Here is a 12,718-nt window from a genome sequence, read left to right on the forward strand (position 1 = left end):
TGGCAGCTTTCAGGCTGTGACAGGCGATGTAATAGGAATCTCACAGCCCACCTTTTCAAAATATTTAAATCAGGTGAGGCAAACTACACATACTCCTCTATGCCCCATTTCTGTATTGTGTAATGTGAATTTATAACAGTATATTTGAACAAAGTGCTTAAGACACTCACCTTATATTTTTGACTGTACACTCAGGTTTTGGATACATTTGAACCCCACATAGATGCCTCTATCTGCTTCCCTACCCAGGAGTCTCAGTGGCATGCAGTCAAGGTAGCTTTCTATGAGCTTGCTGGCATGCCAAATGTGCTGGGTGCCATAGATTGCACACACGTTGAGCTGAGACCACCTAGGGGCAGGCAATATATATTAATATAAATAGACATTTTGGGCAATCAACTAATGTCCAGGTGGTTTGTGATGCAAATCTCAAAATTATGAGTGTTGTTGCGGGTTACCCTGGCAGCTGCCATGACTCCTTCATCCTCAGTCAGTCATCCCTCTTTGATAAATTTGAGGCTGGAGAAATGCCGGATGGCTGGCTGCTGGATATGTACCAAGTATTTGTGTTTAATTTTGTGCTTACCTCAACTTGCACATTATGTTAGCACTGTGTTTGTGCATCAATATTTTACAATGCTGCTAATCTCTGTTTTTCAGGTGATGGGGGTTACGGCTGCTACTCTTGGCTTCTGACTCCATTGTCCGCCCCTGATTCCCCTGCTGAACACAATTACAATCATGCACATAAGTCTACGCGGAATGTGATAGAACGATGTTTTGGTGTACTGAAATCAAGGTTTCGGTGTCTGGATAAGTCTGCCGGGCTTTTGTTGTATAGTCCCTTAAAGGTGACTAGGATTGTGTTCTGCTGCTGTTTTCTTCATAACGTGTTTGCAGCAACATCTGCCACATGATGATGATGATGATGATGAAGAAAACAGTCAGCAAGCAGAGGAGTTAGAAACATCTGGCGACACTGTGAGTACAGATATAGGGAGGCAGGTAAGCAAGACCTGATTTTGGCACATTTTAGTGGTAAGTAAATTTGCCTGTGTGCTTTGTATATGAACAATTAAGGCAGACCAATGTATTTTCTGTAGTAATGTGGCTCTTGCTCCCTCTTGAGCTAGTCAGCTGAGTGTTGTTTATTTGCATGATATGTGTTTATGTCTAACTGTTGGGTATCAGTTACTTAGCTATTTGTATAGCGTTTTTGGTTAGTAATTATGTGTTTATAATGTTAAAAATTTATTTTTCACATTCAAAGGTAATGTTTGCCACAATACTACATAATAATTTAGTATGCACTAACAACCATTATTGTTTAGCCTATTGTTTGTGTTTGTTGTGTGTCGACTTTCTTCTAAAGCTGTGTTTGAAATATGTTACCTCATTAGCACAACATAATGGACATTGAGTAATGTGTGCCAATTAGCCAAACATACATTGACTAACACCAACCTTACAAAATTGTTTACACATAATTATGGCTGTGATGTGGTAAACGTTCATGTTAGTAATGATGCTAGAATATTCCCAACACATGTGAGTGTTAACTCTAAAAATTTTCCTCTTACACTGACAGTTTTTTGCACATAACACATTGCACATCAATCACTTTTCACATTTATTACTGTACAACATGTGTTTTCATTACAAATAACTGCTATTGTGTAGACCTAGTTTTGTCAACAATGTGTCTCCAGCTGCAGGGTGGCCTATTTCTTAGGCTGTTCTTTGGTGGCTGACGTGGGTTTGGTTTGGGCAGTGGAGCGGGTTCGGCTTGATCTTCGAACTGGTGATGAAATTGGGGTCTGTGTAGGTGTGTTGGTCCCTGAGCTGGAACCTTGTTGGTGTTGTGCCAACAAATTAATATTTTGACTGAGGTTAGCCAGGGTTGCCGTAAGTTGTGTTGTTGTTGCTGTTGTGTTGTTGTCTATGATGCGAGACATGGTTTCTGATATAATTTAATTACTTTGAATTAACTGAATGAGGGCCTGTTGATGGCGGTGTTGCTCATCCATTATGCGCTGAAAGGTAACAATAAGTTGGCTGTTATCTGCTCTCATCTGCTCCATACTGTTTGCGACTCTGCATAGCTGGACATTGAGCCTGCTTGTGTTTCTACACAGTCTCGGGAGATGATGGGGCAGACAGGCTAGGTATTGGGTGTGTGTGCGTAGGCAATCAATATTCTGTGCCTGTTGTTGGTTCCATGTTACCCAAAATGATGGTTCAGGTTGTTGCGGAGGGTTTGTTTGGCTCAATTGTGGGTGTGGTGACATTTGAGGTGGCGGGGTACTTTCCTGAGGCGTGCTTGGCTGGTTAACATCTATTGCTTGGAGATGGAGGGTGTATGTTTCCTGTTCAGATTCCTGCTGGGCTTCCGGGGGCATGATGTCTGGTTCTGTATGGGATTTAAGGGGACAACATTTGAGTGTATTCGAAAATTATGCTGGTTTTGATATTTAGTTTAACTTTCTAGACTTGTTTGTCAAACATTTTTCTAAAGCAAATTAGGATGTTCACCAAGACTCGTATACACAATCAAAAAGGCCAATTATGTTGGTTTTTATGTTGACAAAAATGACTTCAAAACAAAAGTGGACACATACAACACTTACACATACCACACTTACGAAACAAACACACAGAGGTACAAAGTTTACACCATGAAAAAAAGTGATTTGTCACGCGCCATATCGTACTTGCATTAAAATTTCAAACAGTAAATGACAATATGAATTCTATCACCATTGTGAAAGGGTGTGAATCTACCTGAAGCTCAATATTTTACTATTCAAATAAATAATGACAACACAATACTACTGTAAGGCGCAAGAGAACACTCTAAATTTGCAAAAATTTTTTAGTGGTTTTTGGATTTTAACAATTTGCAAGCCATGTGCTTGCTGCTGTGGATAAGTACTAGGATTATTACATTTTTTGGCTGATGTGTAATATGTGTTTTGTGTTTACTCACCAGACAGCTGAGGGGAATGTGGTCCCGGTGATTGAGTACTCTCCAAAATGTGTTCTGGTGGCAGAGGCAACACAGTTGAAATACGACGTGGGGGTGTGCTTAATGCTGGTGTTGGTGCGACATCAGGATGACATCTCTTGCTAGGCCTACTTGTGTGGCTGCCAGACCCCTGTGGAGGACGTCTTTGTGGACTGTGATGCGATGTTGACGTTCCTATGGATTAATGCAAACATTAGATTTTTTTGTCTTTTGTGGTGTCCACATTAACAGGTGTCATTTTTGCGTTACCTGTATCGCCAGCATCAACAGCTCTTGACAGTGTTGCTTGTGTTCTGGAAGTGGTGGCTTGCTTTCGTACTGTAAAAATGATACATTGGTGTTTATGACCTTTAATTACAGTGTGTACTTTTGTAAGCAGCAACATTTAGTGATGTGGACATATGATTACCATTATGGGTACAGTTTCTAACAATAAATATTGAAACAATGGGTTGCTTCATTTTTTGTAAACAGGCTAATGAGGTTCCATTTCCAAAGACAAAAACATAGCCAAGCAGTCTAATTTTCCATGGCCAACAGCTGAATATACACACATGTATTACCATATATTTTACATTATTACATTAATTAGTAAATTTGAAAATAAAATTATAAAAACCGAAAAATTAGAAATTTTTATAAAAATAAAACATACAATACTTAGCCATCTACACTAACATATTGGCCACAAAGACAAGTAAAATACAGCAGACATTAAACAAAGAAACAAAAAAAAAAAACATTACTACCTAACACCTCGCTATACAAACACAAAGTATATAAAAAAAAACACAAATAGATAATCAATTTAGAACATAAAAATATATTAACAATACGATATCATTTTTAAAATACTAATTAGACATAAACGCATATGAAGATATAACAGATTTGTAAAAATAAACTCACCATCAGGCCTAGGACGATCCGAATCCCGCACATTAGTCGCACCAACAACTTCATGCGGAATAAGGGTCCGCACAGGTTCCTCCCACTCCCGATAAGACGCTATAAAGGGATGGCCACCCCCTGTTTGCCTGGCTGACTTAGCCTCCTTTGCCATCTTGGCCTTGACACGGCGCTTGATGTTGTAGAATCTCTTCCGACACGTGTCCTCGGTCCTCTTCACCACACCCTCACTGTTTACTGCCGCTACTACCTTCCCGCACAGAACAGTTTTCCTGCGCGAAGGCACCTTGGCCGCATCACGCCCAAACAGCTGGCGATGATGGCGCATCAACTCATGCACCAAAGCCATATTTTCCGCAAAGCTAAATTTAAAATTTCTGCCCGTCTTGGTAGTGGTGCGTGGCTGCGGAGCAACACCACCATCACTGTCACTATCACTCGAGGCCACAGCAGCAACCTCACCATCCTCCACCTCACTAACTTCCTCCCCCTCACTCACCTCCTCCACCTCACTCACCTCCTCCCTCTCACTCACCTCCTCCCTCTCACTCACCTCTGACTGGGACATAATAATGACAAACAACAAATGACACTAATAAAAAAAAACACAAAACACACTTCTCCACTACCACTGCGCACACACACACACACACACACACACACTGACAACAGACTGAAAGTAAAATGCACAAACACTAAAAATGACACAAACTTTTAAGAGACTACACAACAATTACCACAAGACTACTTGCACACACAATACAGCACTCAACAATCGCAAGAAACCTCCAAAACCGACCAACAAATCACCAACTCCAAAACACCAACTTCCTCTCACCTCTCCACTAGCTAAACCCACGAGGTGCGGCTGGTTGGGGGCGTTTTTATACTAATGAGCACAGACACTCCTCCATGACAAACACAACCAATCACGGACGAGTGACGAAAACGAAAGTAAGAAAATAACGCGGCCGGGAAGGGTAAAAAACACTGCCGTGGTAATTAAAGATACGAATTCGTAAAAAGACCAACAAAATACGGCCGAAAAAACAAGAGTCGGCCGCGATCACATAAAATATATTACGAATGACATCGACATCGGAAAATACGAAAACACAAATTACGAACGCTTAGTAAATGAGTTGTAAAAAAAACAAAAAGTTGCAAATTCACACTACCGATGTCAGTCGTGTTTCAACTTCAAACAAATTCTGAACATTACGAATCTTAGTAAATATACCCCATAGTCTTTATATTTTTAATCTACTTTATATAGTCAAAACTGTGGCATGTACTTTAGTATGAAATGAAAGGCTGAAAATATGCTGCAAACCCTACTGTAACTTAAAAATATACAAAATACAATATACATAAAAACCGGCATTACTTAAAAACCGTATATAAATCTAGTGTGCAAGTGGAAGGAGGCTACAAGCACAGAAAGGGCCATAGACAGCTAGATGGGGCCCCCGGTAATGCTGGGAAACAAGCCCAATCACGGGGGTGTGGTCACGCCCCCTTTTAAAAAATAAACTTACAAATTATTTTTAATGCATTGCGAACGGTCGCTGACCAGCATCTGCATCCCTCAGCCAGGGTCAGAACCAGTGCAATCATTGCGATCATTGCCCCTACCTGCAGGCAGAAGAGACTGCTGACAGTGGAAGCAGCCTCCCTGGACCCACAGCAGCCAAGCACACCACAGCGTATAATGGACTGGGGAGAGGCTGCTGCCAGCTGACGAGTAAGAAAGGGCGGTGCATGGACTCCTCAACGAAGTCTGGGTAATTAGTACACCCCCCCTCTGCCCCTCTGAGCACAAGTCTGAATATTGCATTGCTATTTAATTTGCAATACGTTATGGCACACAGTGCATGTTTTCCAGATCTCCTCACAGAGTCATAAGTGAAATAATTAGCTCCACCTGTGGACCTTTTAAAAATGTGTCAGTGAGTAATAAATACACCTGTGCACCTGCTGGGTTAACCTGAAAATGTTGACTGTTTGGGGTCCTGAGGACCGATTTTGAGAACCTATGTGTTGTGGCATGTTTAGTATAAATATTTTATTAAATTTAGACACAAAAAATTGATTAAACACTTTCTCCACCCAAACTAACTTAAAATTTCGTGTACAGTAGAGGTGAAGAAAATTCAGCAGAAAGTGTAAAACATACTTTATCAAATACTCAAGCAAGTACTGTACTAATCAGTCTTTTAATGTTTTTTTTTTATAGTTTACAATGTTCCGAAAGGACAAAGAAAAATACCAAGATGGAGTTTGGTAAAGGAGCCTTGACATATATATTTTACGAGCAGCATCGTGAAATGAATGCAGCAATGCCCAAGATGATGCCAGGATGCAGCAATTTTGTAAAAATGAAAGAGAACTGTAAAACTCATTCCTCTGCCATACAGGAGAGGGTTAGTTGGGATCATGAAGGGGTCTGTTGTACCAATGGTGAATTTCTGGGCCAACTTTCTTTCGGTTTCGAACCCCCACATTTCAAAGCTCTACACCACGAATGGCGTCCTCAATGTTCCCCAAATTATGCAGAGGGTGCTTATAGAAATGTTTGTAGAACCCAACTTATTTTGGACCCAACCTCACCTAGTACACCAGACTACACTAAACCAAATCAGAATCCTGATTTTTCTGATTATACGAATTTGTAAAGTGTGAGGTGTATGTTGTGTAGCCATTGATTTATGCATGTTATATAATGCGTATGTGCAAAAATTATGCCTGAAGTCAAGGTGAAGTTATTTTTGGGGGTTCACTGTCAGTTTTTGTTTGCCAAATATTGTGTATTTTTATATTTAAGATACTGTTATGTTATTTCAAGTAGAGATGAGTGGCCCAGATTCCTTGGAATCCGGACTTCTCCGAACATTGGGAATCTGAGTCCACTCAAGCCGCGGCCATACTCGGATCCCACGTCGAGGTCGAACGTAATCCTCCTGGCTTCGAATTCTCACGTGACTTGGATTCTATATACAGTAAGGCACCGCGACCGGGACTCAACGCCAGTTCAGTGTAAAGCACGCTGCTATTTGCTGCTTTATACTCTGCTGTAGTGGGTGTACTGCGTCCAGGGTCTCACAAGTGACTGTGCTGTATATTGACTGTATAGGAGGCAGACTGCATGCTGCTGTGTGCTGTGCTATACCCTGCTATACTGGCTGTGCTGTCTCTAGAGACTCATAAGTGGCTGTGCTGTATAGCAACTGTGTATAGGGGGCACGCTGCTGTGTGCTGTGCTATACTCTGCTATACTGGCTATGCTGTGTCCAGAGTCTCGTAAGTGGCTATGCTGTATAGTGACTGTGAATAGGGGTACACTGTACGCTGCTGTGTGCTGCGCTATACTCTGCTGCATTGGCTGTGCTGTGTCCAGAGTTGTTCTGCTATTTTCGGGTCAACCCATCGAATAGTGTCACCAAGCGGTGGTGATGGATCATACGTACTTGTAAGCACCATCCACACTGTGGCGGTAGAGGCTGGGGGCTGCCCAGCAGCTCCCAGAGCACTGGGCGAGCACGCAGCATAAATAGAACAGGAGTGTGACACGTGAGCAAACCTCCAAAATCTCATACACCATGGATCATGGCTTCATGGCATGCACAGGAAGTCTGCAGCTGCGTACTGGGTGACATCAACCTAAGTAATGCTACTGCATCCACCATAAAAGTCATCATGACTTTGTTTTAACACACTACCAGTCACAGCTTTGTGGTTTAAAGGACTCATCCTTACTTCAGCCCTCGTTATTCATACATGTAAATGTTTTACAGAATATATTATTGAACAAATAAAATAACTTAGCAGGTGTTGTCACATACTATTATGCAGTGTATTCCTTACCTTAAAATTTCTATTCTCTACATGCAAGTATTTAAGAGTGATTTCTAAGCCAACATCTAATATCGGCCCAGATTTCCAGTGATTAATATTTCCCATGAGAACAGGTTGTCTACCTATCACAGGTATTAATCTGTCTTTACAGAAAAACATGTAGCGCTTATTCTTACTACCACTCACCACATAAGCTCTGCTCAATTCTACAAAAGTAGCTGCCCATTAGCATCTAAATCAATGAAATCTTGTACATTTAAATCAAACTCTTTTAATTAAATTTTCCTCCCCCTGTGTCCCCCTCAACGCCTCCCTCTTCTTCTGTGTTGCTAATATTACACATTTATTTAACAAAATGGGTTCTCATTAGAAATGCATTTACACTTGGAAAAACTTAAAAAGATTAATCAGCTGCATCTCTAATTTCCATATGGCAGATTAATATGCATTGTGAAGGGGTCCTGATCATTGCAAGGATTACTAGGAGATGCTGTACTTGCAGTAGATGCGGACCAGAGCGTGGAAGCTAATTGCTGTGGGACGTGATTTAAAAGATACTTACACAGAGTTTAAAGGGTAGATTACATTCTGCATTTTCTGTCGCAAATTCTGTTAATCTCACTTTATATTAACTCTGCATTCCGAAGAATCAGATCCATTTGGTGATATTGTATGTCCAGTCAAACAAGTGTGTTCATAAAATATTGACATATTCTATTGGATAGAACCTGGCAATAGGCACCAGTGGAATGTGAAACAGAGCATACTGTAGGCACACAGTGATCCTTAACTAGGCTTGCAGGTTTGATAAGAGCAGCAATACCAGTGGTATATATGTTGAATGGCCATAATAGATACACAGCAGTGATAAAATCAGTGGTTTGACAGGTGATATTAGCTTTATTAGGTCTAACCTCTGAGGAGCTAATTGACCCTTAACACAATGGGGTTGCGCTGGATTATGCATGTGCAGTGACGTCATCCCACCTAGGTGTCTGCACTAAGAAGAAAGGAGACAGCGCAGTAGCGCACTCCTCTCCAACACTCCTTCTCGCTCAGGGCTGTCTCCAGGGTGATTCTCCAGAAAGTGAACATAAAGTCCCGTACATCACACGCTATTACTTTTTTCTTTTCCTTTTAAACTGACCTGTTAAGAAATTGTTCTTATATGAAAACTTAATTGCTTATGAGCAATGACTTACCCTATAACTTAAGACTAGTGATGAGCGGGTTCGGTTCCTCGGAATCCAAACCCCCCCGAACTTCACCCATTTTACACGGGTCCGAGGCAGACTCGGATCTTCCCGCCTTGCTCGCTTAACCCGAGCGCGCCCGAACGTCATCATCCCGCTGTCGTATTCTCGCGAGATTCGTATTCTATATAAGGAGCCGCGCATCACCGCCATTTTCACTCGTGCATTGGAGATGATAGGGAGAGGACGTGTGTAGCGTTCACTCAGTTGTGTTCAGTGTGCTGCAAATATCTGTGTGCTGCAAATATCTGTGCTCAGTGTGCTTGCAAATATCTGTGCTCAGTGTGCTGAAGTGAAAATATCTACGTTCTCTGCCTGAAAAACGCTCCATATCTGTGCTGCATTGTAGTATATAGTAGGAGGACAGTGCAGAATTTTGCTGACCAGTGACCACCAGTATTATATCAGTACGGTACAGTAGTCCACTGCTCTACCTACCTCTGTGTCAACAAGTATACTATCCATTCATACCTGTGGTGCATTTAAGTTTTGCGCAGTATATATATAGTAGGAGGACAGTGCATAATTTTGCTGACCACCAGTATATAATAAATAGCAGTACGGTACAGTAGTCCACTGCTCTACCTTCCTCTGTGTCATCAAGTATACTATCCATCCATACCTGTGGTGCATTTAAGTTTTGCGCAGTATATATATAGTAGGAGGACAGTGCATAATTTTGCTGACCACCAGTATATAATATATAGCAGTACGGTACAGTAGTCCACTGCTCTACCTACCTCTGTGTCGTCAAGTATACTATCCATCCATATCTGTGGTGCATTTAAGTTTTGCGCAGTATATATATAGTAGGAGGACAGTGTATAATTTTGCTGACCACCAGTATATAATATATAGCAGTACAGTACAGTAGTCCACTGCTCTACCTACCTCTGTGTCGACAAGAATACTACCCATCCATACCTGTGGTGCATTAAAGTTTTGCGCAGTATATATATAGTAGGAGGACAGTGCATAATTTTGCTGACCACCAGTATATAATATATAGCAGTACGGTACAGTAGTCCACTGCTCTACCTACCTCTCTGTCGTCAAGTATACTATCCATCCATACCTGTGGTGCATTTAAGTTTTGCGCAGTATATCTATAGTAGGAGGACAGTGCATAATTTTGCTGACCACCAGTATATAATATATAGCAGTACGGTACAGTAGTCCACTGCTCTACCTACCTCTGTGTCGTCAAGTATACTATCCATCCATACCTGTGGTGCATTTTAGTTTTGCGCAGTATATATATATATATATATATATATATATAGAAGGAGGACAGTGCATAATTTTGCTGACCACCAGTATATAATATATAGCAATACGGTACAGTAGGCCACTGCTCTACCTACCTCTGTGTCGTCAAGTATACTATCCATCCATGTCTGTGGTGCATTTAAGTTTTGCGCAGTATAGATATAGTAGGAGGACAGTGCATAATTTTGCTGACCACCAGTATATAATATATAGCAGTACGGTACAGTAGTCCACTGCTCTACCTACCTCTGTGTCGTCAAGTATACTATCCATCCATACCTGTGGTGGATTTAAGTTTTGCGCAGTATATATATAGTAGGAGGACAGTGCATAATTTTGCTGATCGCCAGTATATAATATATAGCAGTACGGTACAGTAGGCCACTGCTCTACCTACCTCTGTGTCGTCAAGTATACTATCCATCCATACCTGTGGTGCATTTAAGTTTTGCGCAGTATATATATAGTAGGAGGACAGTGCATAATTTTGCTGACCACCAGTATATAATATATAGCAGTACGGTACAGTAGTCCACTGCTCTACCTACCTCTGTCTTGTCAAGTATACTATCCATCCATACCTGTGGTGCATTTAAGTTTTGCGCAGTATATATATATATATATATATATATATATATATAGTAGGAGGACAGTGCATAATTTTGCTGACCACCAGTATATAATATATAGCAGTACGGTACAGTAGGCCACTGCTCTACCTACCTCTGTGTCGTCAAGTATACTATCCATCCATACCTGTGGAGCATTTAAGTTTCTCTAACGTCCTAAGTGGATACTGGGAACTCCGTAAGTACCATGGGGAATAGCGGCTCCGCAGGAGACTGGGCACAACTAAAGAAAGCTTTAGGACTACCTGGTGTGCACTGGCTCCTCCCTCTATGACCCTCCTCCAGACCTCAGTTAGAATTTTGTGCCCGGCCGAGCTGGATGCACACTAGGGGGCTCTCCTGAGCTCTTAGAAAGAAAGTAATATTTAGGTTTTTTATTTTCAGTGAGATCTGCTGGCAACAGACTCACTGCTACGAGGGACCTAGGGGAGAGAAGCGAACCTACCTGCTTGCAGCTAGCTTGGGCTTCTAGGCTACTGGACACCATTAGCTCCAGGGGGATCGAACACAGGCCCAGCCTCGGTCGTCCGGTCCCGGAGCCGCGCCGCCGTCCCCCTAGCAGAGCCAGAAGCAAGAAGATGTTCCTGGAAATCGGCGGCAGAAGACTTCGGTCTTCATTAAGGTAGCGCACAGCACTGCAGCTGTGCGCCATTGCTCCCCAGGCACACCACATACTCCGGTCACTGATGGGTGCAGGGCGCTGGGGGGGGGGGGGGGCGCCCTGGGCTGCAATATAAGTACCTTACTTGGCAAATTAACACATAATATAGCCTTTAAGACTATATATGTGTCAAATCCCCTGCCATAACTGTATAAAAAAAGCGGGAGAAGCCCGCCGGAAAAGGGGCGGGGCTATCTCCCTCAGCACACTGGCGCCATTTTCCCTCACAGCTCCGCTGGAAGGATCGCTCCCCAGGCTCTCCCCTGCAGTTCCAGACTACATAGGGTAAAAAAGAGAGGGGGGCACTAAATTTAGGCGCAATCTGTGATATATAAGCAGCTATAAGGAGTAAAATCACTGTGTAGTGTGTATCCCTGTTTTATATAGCGCTCTGGTGTGTGCTGGCATACTCTCTCTCTGTCTCCCCAAAGGGCTTTGTGGGGTCCTGTCCTCAGTCAGAGCATTCCCTGTGTGTGTGCGGTGTGTCGGTACGGCTGTGTCGACATGTTTGATGAGGAGGCTTATGTGGAGGCGGAGCAGGTGCCGATAAATGTGATGTCACCCCCTGCGGGGTCGACACCTGAGTGGATGGATATGTGGAAGGAATTACGCGACAGTGTCAACTCCTTACATAAAAGGTTTGACGACATATCAGATGTGGGACAGCCGGCTTCTCAGCCCGTGCCTGCCCAGACGCCTCAAAGGCCAACAGGGGCTCTAAAACGCCCGCTACCTCAGATGGCAGACACGGATGTCGACACAGATACGGACTCCAGTGTCGACGACGATGAGACTAGTGTACATTCCAATAGAGCTACACGTTACATGATTACGGCAATGAAAAATGTGTTGCACATTTCTGATATTACCCCAGGTACCACAAAAAAGGGTATTATGTTTGGGGAGAAAAAACTACCAGTGGTTTTTCCCCCTTCTGATGAATTAAATGAAGTGTGTGAAGAATCGTGGGCTTCCCCCGATAAGAAACTAGTAATTTCTAAAAAGTTACTAATGGCGTACCCTTTCCCGCCAGAGGATAGGTCACGTTGGGAGACATCCCCTAGGGTAGATAAAGCGCTCACACGCCTGTCAAAGAAGGTGGCACTACCGTCTCCGG

This window comes from Pseudophryne corroboree, chromosome 6 (assembly GCF_028390025.1).
Source record: "Pseudophryne corroboree isolate aPseCor3 chromosome 6, aPseCor3.hap2, whole genome shotgun sequence".
NCBI classification, from domain to species: Eukaryota; Metazoa; Chordata; class Amphibia; order Anura; family Myobatrachidae; genus Pseudophryne; species Pseudophryne corroboree.